The sequence below is a fragment of the Ochotona princeps genome, chromosome 24 (assembly GCF_030435755.1).
Source record: "Ochotona princeps isolate mOchPri1 chromosome 24, mOchPri1.hap1, whole genome shotgun sequence".
Taxonomy (NCBI): Eukaryota; Metazoa; Chordata; class Mammalia; order Lagomorpha; family Ochotonidae; genus Ochotona; species Ochotona princeps.
The window spans coordinates 28503983-28520089 of record NC_080855.1 but is presented as its reverse complement, the minus strand read 5'-3'; the positions used below and the strand labels follow the sequence as shown (position 1 = coordinate 28520089).

General features: G+C 52.8%; 1 protein-coding gene across 8 annotated transcripts in view; it reads right to left on the bottom strand.

The window, feature by feature from the left end:
• The window catches only part of GTF2I (general transcription factor IIi), a 78695-nt gene extending 65357 nt beyond the window's left edge, over positions 1-13338 (bottom strand). For all 8 annotated transcript variants that reach the window (XM_058680319.1, XM_058680321.1, XM_058680323.1 and 5 more), the window contains exon 1: positions 12971-13338. The gene's annotated coding sequence lies outside the window, so the exon portion shown is untranslated. The remainder of the gene's footprint in view (positions 1-12970) is intronic.
• Between the last annotated feature and the right edge of the window lie 2769 nt (positions 13339-16107).

Genomic DNA, 16107 nt, shown 5'->3' with positions numbered 1-16107 from the left:
ATCCAGCTCCCTGCTTGTGGCCTGGGAAAGCAGTCGAGGATGGCCCAAAGCCTTAGGACCCTGCACCCGCATGGGAGACCTGGAGGAGGTTCTTGGTTCCCGGCTTCGGATTGGTGCAGCACCGGCCGTTGCAGCCATTTCAAGAGTGAATCTTTGAACGGAAGATCTTCCTCTCTACATATATCTGACTTTGCAATAAAAATAAATCAATCTTCAACAACAACAACAAAAAGCCTGCACATATAATTTACTGAGATGCCTAGATGTTCGTGAGCTCGAGCCCTCGCGCTCTGGAGAACAGACAAGCACCTGCAGAGCTGCCGGCAGCACAGCTGTCATTCCCTGTCCCCAGAGTGGGTGTTTCCCCATTGCTTGAGACTGTGGCCCAGCTCTGCCACCTGTCCCAGCTGCCACCACGCACAGCCACTTGTGGGGGGGAGCTGCGGCCTACACACCACATGGCAGCCTGTGCCGTAACGCTCACAGGCCATGTCAGAGCGCCTGGGTCCAGTCCCAGCCCCCGCACTCTGGAACTGCCTTTCTGATAATGTGTGCTGCCCTGGGCAGAAGCAGCTGATGGTTCAAGCACTCATGTTCCGCAAACCACGTGGAAGGGCTGGCCGGAGTTTTGGGCTCCTGGCTTCCACGCGGCCCAGTCCTGGCCGCTGTGGGCACTTGTCTCTCTGCCTTTCAAATAAAATGAAAATAAATAAAAATGTTGAGAGCAAAAACTGCAATATAAAAAGAAAAATAAAACTGATACTTAGTTCCAAATCTGTAAATAAGGAAAAATAATTCTGTCTCCCAAAATAAGGTCCCCATCCTAGCTAGAGAAGAATCAGAGAATGCACTATAAACCAAGCAAACAGTTGGAGAACAGAAATTGTCTTTCTTAGCAACCCAATTCCATTCTTTGCTCTTGACTAAATTAAGTCTAAATAAATTTACATTAAAATGTGCATTCATCAACAAAGGCACATTATTTTTCTATAATCACAACATTCACATGGAATATATCCATTACATTCATCATAATCTGCTTCAACTCCCCAGCAGAGCAAAGAGGAAACACATTCTCATTTTACAAAGATTGCATCTTGTTAGGGTCATAAAGCCAGCCCCACCCCACACATGCCTATTGGATCAGCTGGCTAATCCTCCACATCCAAACACTGGCATCCCACTCAGTGCAGGTTTGGGTCCCAGCTGCTCCTCTTCCCATCCAGCTCCCTGCTTGTGGCCTGGGAAAGCAGTCGAAGATGGCCCAAAGCCTTGGGATTCTGCACCCATGTGGGAGACCTGGAGGAAGCTCCTGGCTCCTGGCTTCGGATTATTGCAGCTCCGGCTGTTGTGGCTACTTGGGAGTGAATCTCTGAATGGAAGATTTCCTCTCTGTCTCTCCTCTCTGTATCTGCCTTTTCAATAAAAATAAGTCTTTGTCTATTTTTATTTTATTAAAAAATCTTTTATTTTTATTGGAGAGGTGGAGAGACAAAGATTTTTCATCTGCTGGTTCACTCCCTAAATGGCTGCAACAGCTGGAGCTGAGCCGATCCAAAGCCAGGAGCCAGGAGCTTCCTCTGGGTTTCCCATGCGGGTGCAGGGTCCCAAGGCTTTGGGCCATTCTGGACTGCTCTCCCAGGCCACAAGCAGGGAGCTGGATGGGAAGTGAGGCCACTGGGACACGAACCGGCACTCATTCGGGATCCCAGCATGTGCAAGGTGAGGACTCTAGCTGCTAGGCTACTGTGCAGGGACCAAAATAAATAAATCTTAAAAGAAAAAATAAAAGGTCATAAAGCCAGAAAGTCAGAAGATGAACTAGGGCAACACTGTGCCTACTGCTGCTGTTCTGCTCTCACCTTGGACCCAGGGCTGGGCGCCGAGGGACAGGACAAGGATTCCGGCCTCCCTGGGGGAACCCCAGGTGAGACCCCAGCTCCCAGGTCCAGCAGCTGAGGACACTCGGGAAGTAACCAGTAGAGAATGGGTACATGTGTGTGCACCTCTCAAATACACTGAATTTAACAGTTAAATTAAATGTTTTGATTTTATTAAATTAAATAAACAGCTCCTGGAGCCCACGATGCCCAGCAGCTCGATGTGATTTTTCAGGGGGAGACAGCAGAACACATGCCAGCAGAATTGCCCTCAGACTGGAGGCTGGGGTAAGCCGGGTGAATGTACCCTCAAGTGCAGACACACAGGGCTGTGCAAGGCCATCCCTGAGTCACCTCCCTGGACGCCTTTAGCTGCACGCCTCCCTGGGGGACGGCTCAGGACAACTGTCCCAAGACAGTGACACTCTCCCAGCACTCGGGAGGACACCGTGGGCCAGGCCAGGCTGTGGTCCTCCCAGAACCCAAAGCCAGGAGAGACCTCAGGAGTGGTCCTCAAGCTGCACCAACCTGTGTGAGCAAGGTTCCTTTCAGCCCAAACGTTTTACAATGCCCCTCAAGTTAAACAATTTCTTAGCAGTCCATGTGGCACAGCAGGTTCAAGTCCTTGCCCTCTGCAGGCGTGCTGGGGAAAGCAGCGGCTAACAGTCCATGTACCAGGGCACCTGCCACCCACGTGGAAGACCTGAGGGAGCTCCTGGCTCCTGGCCCACCCCGGGCCGTGGCAGCCGTCTGGGAAGTGACCCAGAGGATGAAAAAGAGAGAGCCTCTCTAGCTCCGTCAATCTGCCTTGCTAATATTGTAAAACTTCCTACACATAAAATAAACCCAACATTTACCGATTGCATCTAACACACCTTATTGCTCAACTTAGATAATATTCACAGTGATCTTGCCAGGAAGAAATAGGCAGAAAAGCAGAACAGAATTCTCTCTGAACCTGCAAGTTCCTCCGGGAGATGGGGCCCCAAGGCCCAAGGAACAGGACAAATCCTCGGGATGACGGAACAAATCCACGAGAGCTGGCGACCCACGCATCCTCTACTGCCATGATACACACCCTGAGAAACAGCACTCCCTGAACAGCTGCACACTACGCCAAGAGGACAGCACCCACACAACTCCTCTTAGCGTCTCACTGAAGTGACCTTCTACTTCTGCATTCCTGAATTACATTATTCTCAACACTGAGACGAATAGCTCAAACACATTACAGCTGTAACATAGGATGCTGAAAGTCGGCGCTGCCACCGGAAGTGTTTGAACACACCCATTCGTGGCTCTGCCCCATTTGCATTTGGTTTCTTGAGCGACCGACTCACCCACCGTCTAGATCCGCTGCCTGTTCCTCAAAGGGTGCCTGACCATGACAGTACCTCATCTGCACGTGCTGTCAAGCCCTGTCCTTCCTCTGTTTCTGGTAGTTAGCACGCAGGTCACTCCACCTGACCGATGCAGTTTTCAGCGAGGTTGGACCACACTCCTCATTCCTTCCGTCCTGCGTCTCAGACATTCCTCCTACCTGAAGTGAATCCTTCGGGATCTCTTTCTGGTGACAAAGTCTGTGTTCATTTCTAAAAACATGGCTTTTCCATTAAGTCTAGGTATACGCTTTTTTTTCTTTTCCTCTTTGGGTGTACACTTCTTGTTGGTTATTCCCAGGGCTGCTGGACTCTGGACTGGGACCCTGGCATTGCACAAATTCTCAGTTCCCCATCTCCTAGTTGCCCCACTGTCTACCTCCTGTGCCAGGCGTCTTCTGCATCCTCTTCTGGCCTCTCTGTTCCCAGTGTGCTCCTCGTGGCTTACACGACAAGAATTCCTTCTTCAGGCCTGGCGTGGTAGCCCAGTGGCTGGCTAAAGCCCTCGCCTTTCATGCACTGCCGGGATCCCATATGGGCGCCGGTTCTAATCCTGGCAGCCCTGCTTCCCACCCAGCTCCCTGCTTGTGGCCTGGGAAAGCAGTCTAGGATGGCCTAAAGCCTTGGGACCCTGCACCCGCATGGGAAACCCAGAGGAAGCTCCTGGCTCCTGGCTTCAGATCAGCTCAGCTCCAGCTGTTGCAGCCACATGGGGAGTGAATCATTGGATGGAAGATCTTCCTCTCTGTCTCTCCTCCTCTCTAAATATCTGACTTTGCAATAAAAATAAATAAAATCTTTTAAAAAATTCCTTCTTCACCTGTGCTTATCATCATGTTTAAGGCTGCCGGATTCTTAATTTCACAAGTTTTCTCATCACTCAGATTCTGTCAGCCACTGTGTAATGTCGTACTTCCCTATATCCTGATCACTAAGACCTGCCGTGCCCCTTTCCAACCTAACGCAGTAGCTGTCTTCCAGTCTCTCGGGTCCTTGGAGGTCTGCCTCTGCAGCTTCCAGTGGTGCCTGCTTGCAGTGACAATGCCCATCCTCTTCATGCCCAGTGACGCTGCTCACCTCACCTTAGAAAAGTCTCCCTGTAACGTGCATTCTAGGATGACAGCAGCTCCCTCCAAGCATCTGGGAACACCTGGCTGCCAGAACTCAAGACACAATCACTTCTGTTTCACCTGACGGAGGGGCAGGGTCTCCATACGACCCATGAATCCTGTGCAGACCCGGGGCTTTCCTTTCTGAGCCTCTCATTCAGAGCATCAGGACCTCACACAGCAGCTGCTGCCAACACTGCCTGCAATACCTGCATCTCATATCAGTGTTGATCAAGTCCCAGCTGCTGCTCAGCTTCTGATCCAGCTTCCTGCTAATATGCCCGGGAAGACAGCAGTCATGGTTGCGACCCTGCCACCCATGCGGGAGACCTGGCTGGGGTTTCTGGCTTCAGCCTGGCCCAATCCTGGCTGTTGCGGCCAGGTGTGGAGTGAACAGCAGATGAAAAAGCCCAATCTCACATTCCCTTTTCCCCTCCCTGATACTCCGCCTTCCACATGAATAAATCTTGCCCAAAAATCAGCCTTTCCATAGTTCTTCAAAATTCCTGTCTCGTCAAGCTTTTTGGTAATTTTACAAAAACTTCATTAAATAACTTTAGAACACTCACATTGTTTCTAATACAGAGAGCTAGCCTCACATATTTCTGATTCTCAAGAATAATTTAGGGGCAGGCACACAGCTCAACCATTGAAGATACTACTTGGGACCCTCAGAGCCCACATAGTGCCCAGGGTCAAGTCCAGGTTCTCCTCCGGATTCCACAGGAGGCAGCAGGGTCCCTGCCACTCACAGGGGAGACCCCGATGGAGTTCTGGGCTCCTGGCTTCAGCCAAGCCCAGCCCTGGCTCTTGTGGGCACTTGGTTAGTAAACTGGCAGATGCAAAATGTGTCCGTCTCCCCTGTCTCTCTTTTAAATCTATGTGAATAAATACATATATAATGCACAGATGCCCGTGCTGCAGCACAGCAGTTAAGCGTCCAATGGAGAGCTGGAGTAGGCCCTGGGACTCCACTGTAAACCCAGCTCCCTTGCGCATTTGACTCATCTTGCACTAAGTAGGAGGAACCCTGGATGGAATTCCAGGTCCTGGCTCTGGCCTGGCCCAGTCCCAGCTGTGGCAGGCAGCTGGGAAACAAACCCAGCAGATACAAATCTTTCACTCCCTCTGTCAACCCTGCCTTTCAAATACATTAATTTTTTTTTTAAATTTCTAACTTAGCCAGAACTAAGACTGCCCAGGCAAGAAGCAGAACTGCCACAGCTTCATTGAATTCCGGCCACAAAACTACACGGACTCCACAGGTCCCTAGGCCCAGGAACAGGCTCCTCCGCAGGAACACAGCCGCGTCATCAGCTGCTTGTCCTGTGATCCCAAAAAGCAAAGCACGAGCACGCCTTCCTGGCACTTTCTGCACAACAGATCTGAGTGCTGATGTCACGAGCTCCCCCAACTCAGTGACGGGGCGAGTGGTGTGCGCTCACACAGGCTGCGCTGTCCAGAAGATCCTGCTAGAGCCACGCGGAGTAAAGGCGGGCCGTCCGCACCGGGCAAAATCAACACAGTTATCACCCTAGTGACAGCCACATGCGGTCTGCTCATTTCCTGGGGAAGAATGTCAAGAACCACCCCCTCCTCAGGAAATGCCTGAAACTGCAGATAATACCAAACTGCATGCGCTCTACTTTTTCACAAACACACAAGCCTATAACAGCTCAACTATAAATGAAGCACTTAACAGTAGCTTGTCATGCAGTAGGGTAACGGTATCAGACTGTAACAAAAGGCAGGCGGAGGCAGTCTCTCTGAGAACCTCTTGGGGCGCTGTACTCACTCTTCTGCCCATGATCCTGGCAACGGGAAGCTGGCATGGGGCAGCTTCCTTTCTCCTTTGGAATCTTCTTCCACTGGACAGGAAACGGGACACCAGCTTCCTCCTGGCTAGAGGCAGCCTGCCCAGGAATCCCTGCCTTCTTCAATCCAAACCGACTCCTGACTCAATGTAACCATCCCTTGCTGGCAGGGAACGGCTTCTTCTTGCCAACTCCCGTCAGGGGAGCCCCTTGGCGAACTCCTCCACCAGGCTCGGGGTTTTCTGGCACACCAGGGTGCCCTCCAGGGTGGCACCTTTTCTCTTCATTTCTTCCACCCACAAACTCCACTCCTTATCACACACCATGGCCATGACTTCAGTGTTGAGAGGCCGCGGCAAAAAAAAAGCGTGGATCTCATTTTTCTTCTTCACGATCTCACCATTAAGTGATTGGTTCTCGCTCTAGATCTTGGCCCCCTCGGCACATGATTTTTTTTCCCCTCTCTAAGTCAAGAACTTTCACCGCATCACTGAAAGCAAGCACCTTCTGGCCAGCATGGCTGCTCCCGTGCCTTGGGGCTGCTATTAAATAAGCTAAGCACTAGAACGCGGTGGGGTGATTTCCCCAGCAGCCAGTCTGGCCGCCAGGAGGGTGACTGCGCCGCCACCAGGCAGGCGGCCGGCGGGCACACTGGACAAAGGCTCATTCAGGCCCTGGGAGGGCCCAGGCAGGCTTCATCACACCGCTCAGAACCACAGGCAACTTCGAACATCCAACTGCTTCTATCTGGAATTTTCCATTTAATACATGTGGACCACAGCTGACCGCAGGTAACTGAAACCACCGAAAGCCTAACCACAGATAAGCAGCTACTGTAACGGCTTCCTGAGGCAGCTGGATCTGCTTTCCCACTTACTCGGTTTCCTTCCTTCTTCCAAGGTCTTTTTCTTCTGAATGTCTTTTTTCTTTTTTTTCCCTAGCATCACCTTTTGTTTGCCTGGTTTTTCTGTGAGTTTCAAAGCCAAATTGTTTCTTTCTCTTTTATGCTTGTTGGCCATCCTTTAAACAGATGTGCTGCCTCCTTTTATCTCTGGAAATAGACTCCAGCCGGTCTCTGCAATCTTCCTGTGTTTCTTGTGATCCATTTCAGGGCTTCGGTTTACCTGTCTGTCCCATTCTGATGTTATACCTCCAGACAAGCCAATGATTCATTCCATAAAAATGTTTCTGCCTCACTGGGTTTCTGTTTTAATTTATTGATCCTTGCTGCTAACACTCAACTGCACCGAAAAAAGGGAACTTTAGGAGTCAAAGGAAGGCAGCTCCTGAGGATTCACACACGCTACCACCACTCCGAACCCTTGAGCGCTCCGCGTCAGGGACCCTGTGAGGACAAGGGGGGCGGTCCCCATCCCCGGGTGTGTGGTTAGGATGCTGGGTGTGGCTTCTCCCCTTCTCTTCCCACTTCCCCACACACAGAAGAAGAAAAAGAAAACTGAAAACAATGGTCTCATCACTTTCCCCTACTCCTCAAACCATCCCACCCCAATCAGTGGTCGATATGAGTATGCATCCTTCTGAACTACGTAAGTATCAAAAAAAATTTTTTTTAATAATACAGAAATACAATGAAGCAAACATTTTTATGGAATTAATTACTGGCTTGTCTCACAGTACATCAGATCAGAATAGCAAGGAGACAGATAAATACGCAAAGACAGGCAGATTAAAAAAAACACACAAGGTAAATCATCACATAATGGCTAGAACTACGATACTAGGTCATCTGTGAACAATGAATTGCAAGCAAGCAAAATATCCTTCTGGGCCATAAAGCAAAGAAGATACAGCAAACACAAAACGCTGATTGCCCATCAACAAGCAAACGTCTCCCCTAGAACAGTGCAAAGCGGGCCGGGTTTAATACAGTGGTGGACACGCCACGCAGACTGGATGGTCACCCCGGAGCAGATGAGCTGCAGCTGGTCACAGACTGTGTGGTCCGCCTCCTGCTGCACAAACTCCTGCAGGCTGGAGCTCTGACTTGGGACAAAGTCCACCCTGCGCAGTGACTTAGATGGTGAGACCACTTTGATGACTGGACCTAAGATACAGAGAAAATCTTCAAAATCGGCTAAGCTAGTTCAACTAGGATGTTGTACAGGAATATATTTCTAAACATCCGTCAGTGCGTATTTCACACAGTTCACACTATGACCAAAGAACTCATTCATCGCTGAATTTTTCAACATGGTACCATTTTGTTCTGATTATGCTCACTTAGTAAATGCTACGGAAAATGTGCTGCTCGGGGAGCTGACAACAGACTAATCCTCCACCTTCCAGCGCCTTCCAGCACCCTAAATAGGCAACAGTTCTAGCTCAGCTTTTCCATTTCCCATCCAGCTCTCTGCTAATGTACCTGGAAAAGGAGCTGAGGATGGCCCAAGGCCTTGGGCCCCCTGCAAGAGGTTCCTGGCTTCAGATCAGCTCAGCACTGGCCACTGCAGCCATCTGGGGAGTGAACCAGCAGGTGGAAGATCCTTTCTTTCTGCTTCTTCTATTAACTCTGCCTTTCAAATATAAAATAATTTAAAAAAAAAGTATGCTTGTAAAACGTTTCATATTTTTGTGTTGGGGTACTTCATAAACCCATTTCAAAACTTTGTCTTCTTTGTAGATGCAATTATTTTTCTTTGAAAGGCAGTGTTACAGACTGAGAAGGACACTCAAGAGCTCACTCCCCAGTGGCCCCAATGGCCACAACCGCACCGAACTGAAGCCGCGAGGTTCCTCCAGGTCTCCCATGTGGGTGCAGAGGCCCAAGGCCCTGAGCCATCCTCTGTTGCCTTCCCAGGCCCTTCTTAGCGAGAAGCTGGGTTAAAACTGGAGCAGTTAGTCAGGACCTGAAGCAACGCCCATATGGGATGGCAAGCCAGCGGTGCTGGTAACACTATTTGCATAGTAATTTGGTATCCTAATGATCACATACATGATTTACAAAACCACCCTTCATAAACAGAAGGTTTATTTATGTATTTATATGTTTGAAAGGCAAAGTAGAACAGAGAGCTCTTCCATCCACAGCACCAACCCCTAGGTCTGGATTCTGGATTCTTACAGATTCTCTGGTCTTGGGGCAGTTTTTCCTGTTTGCAGCCATTTCAGCTCCGCTAACAAAATGTTCTATTTTTACTGCTTCTTGGCACCTGTGGAAACAGGTGTCAACTTAGAACTGGAAGAGCAAACTTAACACAGTAAATCACTGATTCTAATTTGTCTCTATCAGCTACATCAAGAGACTAGATACTAGCTGTTTTTACCTCTTGCATCTCCAAGGAAAGACAGATATTAATTAAGGCAAAGAACTGAGCTGAGCACGGTGGCCTAGAGGCTAAAGTCCTTGCCTTGAATACACAGGGATCCCATACAGGCACCAATTCTAATCCCGGCAGCTCCACTTCCCATCCAGCTCCCTGCCTGTGGCCTGGGAAAGCAGTTGAAGACGGCCCAACGCCTTGGGACCCTGCACCCGAGTGGGAGACCCGGAGAAAGTGAATCATTAAACGGAAGATCTTCTCTCTGTCTGTCCTCCTCTCTGTATATCTGACTTTACAATAAAAATAAATAAATCTTAAAAAAAAAAAAAGAGGGGGGGTGGTGCAGGACTGTGTTGGTCTGAAACCAGGTAGTGCCAGGGGTAGCAGCGAGCCACAGGACTGAGACAGCATCTGCTGCCTTCCCAGGCTGCGCATGAGCAGGAAGCTGGAGAGGAAGTGGAGCGAGGACATGAACCCCGTGCCATACTGCGGGCATCCCAAACCTGCACCTCAACCACATGCCGGCCCCTACAGGTGCTTTCTGAAGTTCCCTTGTACCCCCAGCAACATCTCCCGAGGGAAACAGCAGTACAGCTAGGAAACAGGGAAAGCATCCCTATACTGGGCAGCAGTTCCAGAAAGCTCTTTTCAGTTTTAAACTCCCTGTGCAAGGGAGACACTGACGCTTGGGCTCCTGTCCTGGACTAGAGCCAGGAGCCTCTACTGCTCCCTTACACAATCACACACAAGACAGCCCTTACAAAAGAATTTCCTCTGCCACACTCCAAGGAAAATCCTGTGACAGATACAGTCTTGCCCTCTGAGTTCTTATTCGCCACAGACTGCATAATAACACCACAGTCTGGCTATTTTTACCCACTCATTTCTACTTCCTCAGAAAAATTTTTAAGACTTACTTTTATTTACTTCAAAGGCAGAGTTACGGAGAAAGGAGAGGGAAAGATACCTTTCTTCACTGACTCACTCCCCAAGCGGCCGCGACAGCTGGACCTGAGCCAATTCAAACCAGCAGACTGGAATCCACAGCCTCTCCCAGGTCTCCCACGCGGGTGCAGTGTCCCAAGGCATTGGACCGTCCTCGACTGCTTTCCCAGGCCACAAGCAGGGAGCTGGATGGGAAGTGGAGCTGCCGGGATTAGAACTGGTGCCCATATGGGATCCTGGTGTGTTCAAGGCGAGGACTTTAGCCGCTAGGCTACTGTGTCAGTGATCCCCAGGATCCTTTTTCAAACCACTTTTTAAGTTTTTAAATTTGTATATCATGGCTAGGCAAAAAAAAAAAAAAAAGGAACCTACAGTAGTCCTTATTCTTTTAAGATCTCATTTCAAAGCAGCAAAAGCAACCTCTAAAGGCCCCTCCACTCTGTACCAGTGAGTGGCTCGGAATGTGCCATCCCCTGCACAAAGGAGGGCACAGCTGGGAACTATTAGAAATGCAGACTCCCCTCCAAAACCCATTTCTCCTGTGAAAATAAACGCTACAGAGCAATTGAACAAAAACGATGCAGGCTGCAGGCCTGGCACAACGGCTCAGCAGCTAAACCATCACTTTGCAAGCTCTGGGATCCAATATGGGCACCAGTTCCTGTCCTGCCAGCTCCACTTCCCGTCCAGCTCCCTGCTTACAGCCTGGGCCTGCGCCCCAAGAGCACGGTCCAGCCAGCAGTGGCGCTGGCACCTGGGCACCACTGGCTCAGGGGTTTTATGGACACACGGCTCTGCATGCCTAGAGTTAACCGCTTAACTTCTCCCCACTCGTCCTCATTTATAAACACATCCTGCCTGCACTACCTACTGCCCTGTACACAAGGCACGCTCGGCACCGCTACGCCACAGGCAAGGCACCGTGCAGTGGCAGAGCACGCCAGGAGGCTGCTCGGGGGGAGCAGAAGAGGGGCAAGGGCAAAAGGCTTCACCAGGGCCCCTCCTGAGGGTCAGACAGGTGCACCGGCGGAATCTAAGCCACTGCGTGGAGAGGCGGTTGGTACCCCAAAGCTGGAGCAACAGCAGCAGCACTCTCATAGCCAGAAAATACAAAGGAAAGGCTTTCAACTTCAAGGGCGACTAGATTTCCACGGGGGGGAGGAAGGGTGGGAGCCATGATGCCCCACGACCACCACCACCACCACCAAGCAGGTGAACCAAGGGCCCAAGACCGTTGACCCAAAATTCCGCAGCCAAGAGCAAAGACCAGTCCTTCTCCCCCACTTCGGGAGGCCTTCCACAAAACAAGTGCCCCCTCCTACTCCCCCCCTCCTTCTTTGCTCCTGGTTGCAACGTGGCCCTAAAAAGCCACTGCCTGCACCCAAAGTCAGGTGCGGAGCCAGCAACACATCTGCCCCGGTGGATGGACGAGGAGAGGCCTGGTACACACGACTCCAACGGGATCCACCTTGGCACCCACTCAGCCACACACACACCCGCGGGGGAAAGGCCAGACCCACACAAGTTGTGCGGGTGATAAGTAGCAGGCAAGATCAGGATCACCACCACCACCCACCCGCCTGCCAACCCGCACACGGGGGCCAACACCCTTCTCCCAGGCAGGTCCTCTAGCAGCAGCAGGCCAAACCCAGACGCTTTGATTTGCATGGCCTCAAGGCTACAGAGTTTCTTTTCCGGTCATTGTGTTGATTCCCCCCCTCAGCCCCCCCTCCAGGCAAAGCAAACGAGTCTCCGACGGCCAGGGAGCGCCAGCCGGCTGGGGTCAGGACAAAGCCCATTGCGGGTTCCACCTGGGAGCGGGCTGGGGTGGAGGAAGAAGGGAAAGAGGAGTTGGGGGCGGCACTGACACCCCGCCTCCCGCAGTTACCAAGCAGCTGCGGCGCCGCCCCCGCGCCCGCTGGCCAATCCCGCGCGTCTGCTGCCCCTGGCGCAGCGGGCCCCCGGAGACGCGGAGGCGAACGCGACCCCACGGCTCGGGAAACTGGCACCACGCGCGCGCGCGCCCCCGCACCTCGCAGCCGGCCAATCAGCGCGGCGGAGGGGACCGTGGGGTGCGCGGCGCGCGCGGGCTCGCTCGCTCGGGCGCGCGGGGTGCACGCGCACAGCACCCCCCGCCCCAAACACACACGCACGCACACAAGCCGGCGCGCGCCCCTCCCCCACGCGCACCCCAGAGCGCGCGCACGCGCGTGTGTAACCGCCGTCCTCCCCCACATCACCACTACCGCCCCCGCCCCACCCCCACCACCTCGGTCCGGCTCCCCAAGGCTGGCACGGGGGGCCTGGGTAGGGTGCGGAGAGTGGGCGCAGAGGTGGAGAGCCGGGTGTCCCCTCCACCCCCTCAAAGTCCTCCCTCGCCGCCCGCCACCGCACCCCGACTGCTGCCCCATGCAGGGTCCTCCCTCCGCTCCCAGGCGCGCAGGGGGAAAGCGTCCAGGCCCAGCTCGCCATGGTGGCACCCCAGGCGGGGTGCGGAGGACGGGGATGTGGGGGTGGAAGGAGGGCGGGTGGTGGAAGGGGCTGAAGCGAAAAGGGACTCACCCGAGTGCAGCCGCCTCCAGGCAGCGCCGGGGCCGGGGGAGTGCGGAGGGAAAGCGAGTGTGGGCTGCGCGCGCGCTACGGGCCGCCGGGGAAGCGGCCTCGGCTGTGGCGACTGGTGAGGGGGCGAGGGGGCCCGTGCGTCTCGGCCGCGCTCCTGTCACCGCCTCATGGCCGCCCCGGCAGGGCCTCGCTCAGCGCCTTGATCCGTTCACGGGGGAAGGGGGGGACAGAGGGATGGGGCCAGGGTAGCCGCGGCAGGCGGGCGGCCGCAGCCAGAGAGCGCGTGCGGGGAAGCGGGGGGGGGGCGACCGGTGGCCCCTTTTTCTTTGCTCTCCGAGCTTCTCGCTCACCCTCCTCCTCCTCTTTTTTTTTTTTTTTTTTTTTTTTTTTTTGTTCCTCGAAGGCGCGCTGCGCCTGCGCACCCACAGCACCGCCCAGCGGGACTTGTAGTTCCTGATTGGCTCCCAGGAACGCGACGGCGGGGGGCGCGGGACTACAATTCCCAGGAAGCCGCGCGCGCCGGCAGCCCCGAGCTGGAGGACGAGGAGAGCGAGGCGCCCGGCCCTCTCCAGCTAGGACTGTCAATGGAGGCGCGGGTGGTGGGAGCAAGAACATGGCTGCACCTGGGGCCTGCGCGGCCGCCGGGTGGGGGAGGGGAGCGGGGGGAGACGGAGAAGGAACGGAAATCGAGACGGGTGGTGGCTGCAACCATCCCCCCTGCCACGCTGCTCCAGGGGAGGCTCCGGCCGCAGTCCCAGCCTCCCGACTATACTTCTTGCACCCCAAATTCCCTGCACGTTTGCAAGACCGAGACGCGGCACAAGCCTGGGAATCCCTCTCTCGACTTCGCCCCAGGCTGGCCTTGTCGCCCACGGTATTTTTCAAAGGGACCCCCCCACACCCACACACACACACAAAGCACAAACGCCCAGAGGAGCTGGGAGGAGGAATTCCCAAAACTCGCCCAGCTGGGGAACGAGGCGGGGGGGGGGGGGGGGGCTGTTGTGTGTTTAGTTTCTCTTCCTCATGGCTTTGCTCACCCTTTTTGCTTGCCACTCAGCTTCTACAAGGAAAAGTTGGAAGCATAAAAAGCCAAGTGGGAACGGGAAATCTGCCTTGCAGCGCCCTACCCCCCCCCCGCAAAAAAAAAAAAAAAGAAAGAAAAGAAACCTCTTCACCAACACTCAAACCTCAACTTTTCCTTCGGCGAAGTTTGGCGAGTAGTTAGTTCAAACAAACTTAAAAACCGTAGGAGAGACGCACCCGAGCCACACCCTCGGATGATTCCACGACGTCCCCCACCCGGACCTCGCCCACCGCCCTCCCACCCTATCTGACCCCACCCGCCTTCCTTCGGTAGGTGGCGGGCGCAAGGCTTGTTCCTGCTGCTTTGTTGCTCCGTGGCAAAGTTTCCAAGCAGCCAGACTGGGTGTGGGTCCTAAAGCCGTCCTTTGAATTGGGGTTCGGGAAATCCACGGGGACTCCCCGCCGCTCTAGCTCCTTGCTTGGCCCGAGACCACACCCAGAAAGCTTGCTGTGACATTTACACATTCCTGAAAGTTTAAAAGGGGAGTCCAGGTCCATACGTGGTTCCCCCCACCCCACTCCACCCCACCCACCAACCTAGTGCATGTCGGAATGTCCTGGCTGTCACTGGCATCTCATGGACGTTGGGGGTGAGGGGGAGTATTTAGTTATCCAGCTGTGTCCTTGACCCACTGGAGCCAATATCCCAAGAGCATGGGCACATGCCTGAACCAACGCAGACCAAGGACACAGTTTAGTTCCTGAGCAGTAACAGTAACTGGTTGCAAAAGGATAACTGTATCAGGCTGAAACAAAGGCAGGTGGGCAAGGTGATTCTCAGCACATCTGTACTTCTCAGCACACTGTACTCACTTCTGCCAGCTTACAGGGGCAATGGAGAATTTTGTTTCTCCCTGTGCAACTTCTTGGGCTCTGCAGGAACCTGCTCCATGGGGGGCAGCCTCTCAGCAGATCCTAGCTTGTTCTCCAGCGCAAAACCTGAGTCCCTGAGCAAAGGGCTTTCTGGGGTGCCGTCCATGGTGAGGTGTCCTGTTCATGTCTTCCAAACTCAGTTCGTTTTCAACCTTAGCCAGGCACATGTCACACACCACAGTTATGGCTTTGGCGTGCCAAGGGACCATGACAGAACTGGCCTGGATCTCATTTTCTTTCTTCACGATTTCACAGACATTCGTTCTTGCTGTAGATCTTGACCACCTCAGCTTATGACTTTCCTGCTTCTCTTTGGCATATGCGAATGTTCAGCATCTACTGTTGCATTTTGGGGGGCATTATTAAGTCAGCTACTGAAAGACAAGTACTGTAATTTCCCCTGACAGTGAATCTGATAACATAACTGATGACAAACTGCTGGGCAGTAAATACAGCATTGATACGCTGGGCAAAGGCATGAATCATTTTCAGGGGGCTGGGGAGTGGGGGGCAGCAAATGGTACGAGATTACATCAGTCTATTCAGAATCTTATGCCACTTAAAACATCAGAGCACCACAGGTAATGGGGTATGCTGCCACACCATGGCAAGCCGACAGTCATTATTCAGGGAACAGCTAAGTCTTGAGAAATCTATAACTAAGCCAGGAAGAACAGCCAGGATACTGGATGCTATCACAGGACTGCTGAAGACATTCCTTCTTTATTGACAAAGTTAGGGGTATCCATGAGACAAGGGGCAGCAGACATGGAGTGAGAGAGAAACGGAGCTGGAGGCTGGAGTTGTGGCGCAATGCCTGAATCAGCTGCAACTTACCATGCACACATCGCTGGCTCAGAGAGCCTGTTCCAGTCCCATTCAGCCACCTGGGAAGGTAGCAGAAGGTGGACCAAGAACTTACACCCCTGCCACCTACGTGGGAGACCTAGATGAAGCTCCTGGCTTCAGCCTGGCCCAGTCATGGTGGTTATTGTCATTTGGGAAGTGAACTAGCAGATGGAAGAACTCAATCTCTCGATAGATAGATAGATAGATAGATAGATAGATAGATAGATAGATAGATAGATTTTTTTTTCAAATAATTAACTCCATCTTTAAAAAAGAGCAAGTAAGGCAAAAGTGAATTTAGTCAAGAAGATGCTGCTCCTAAAAATTGC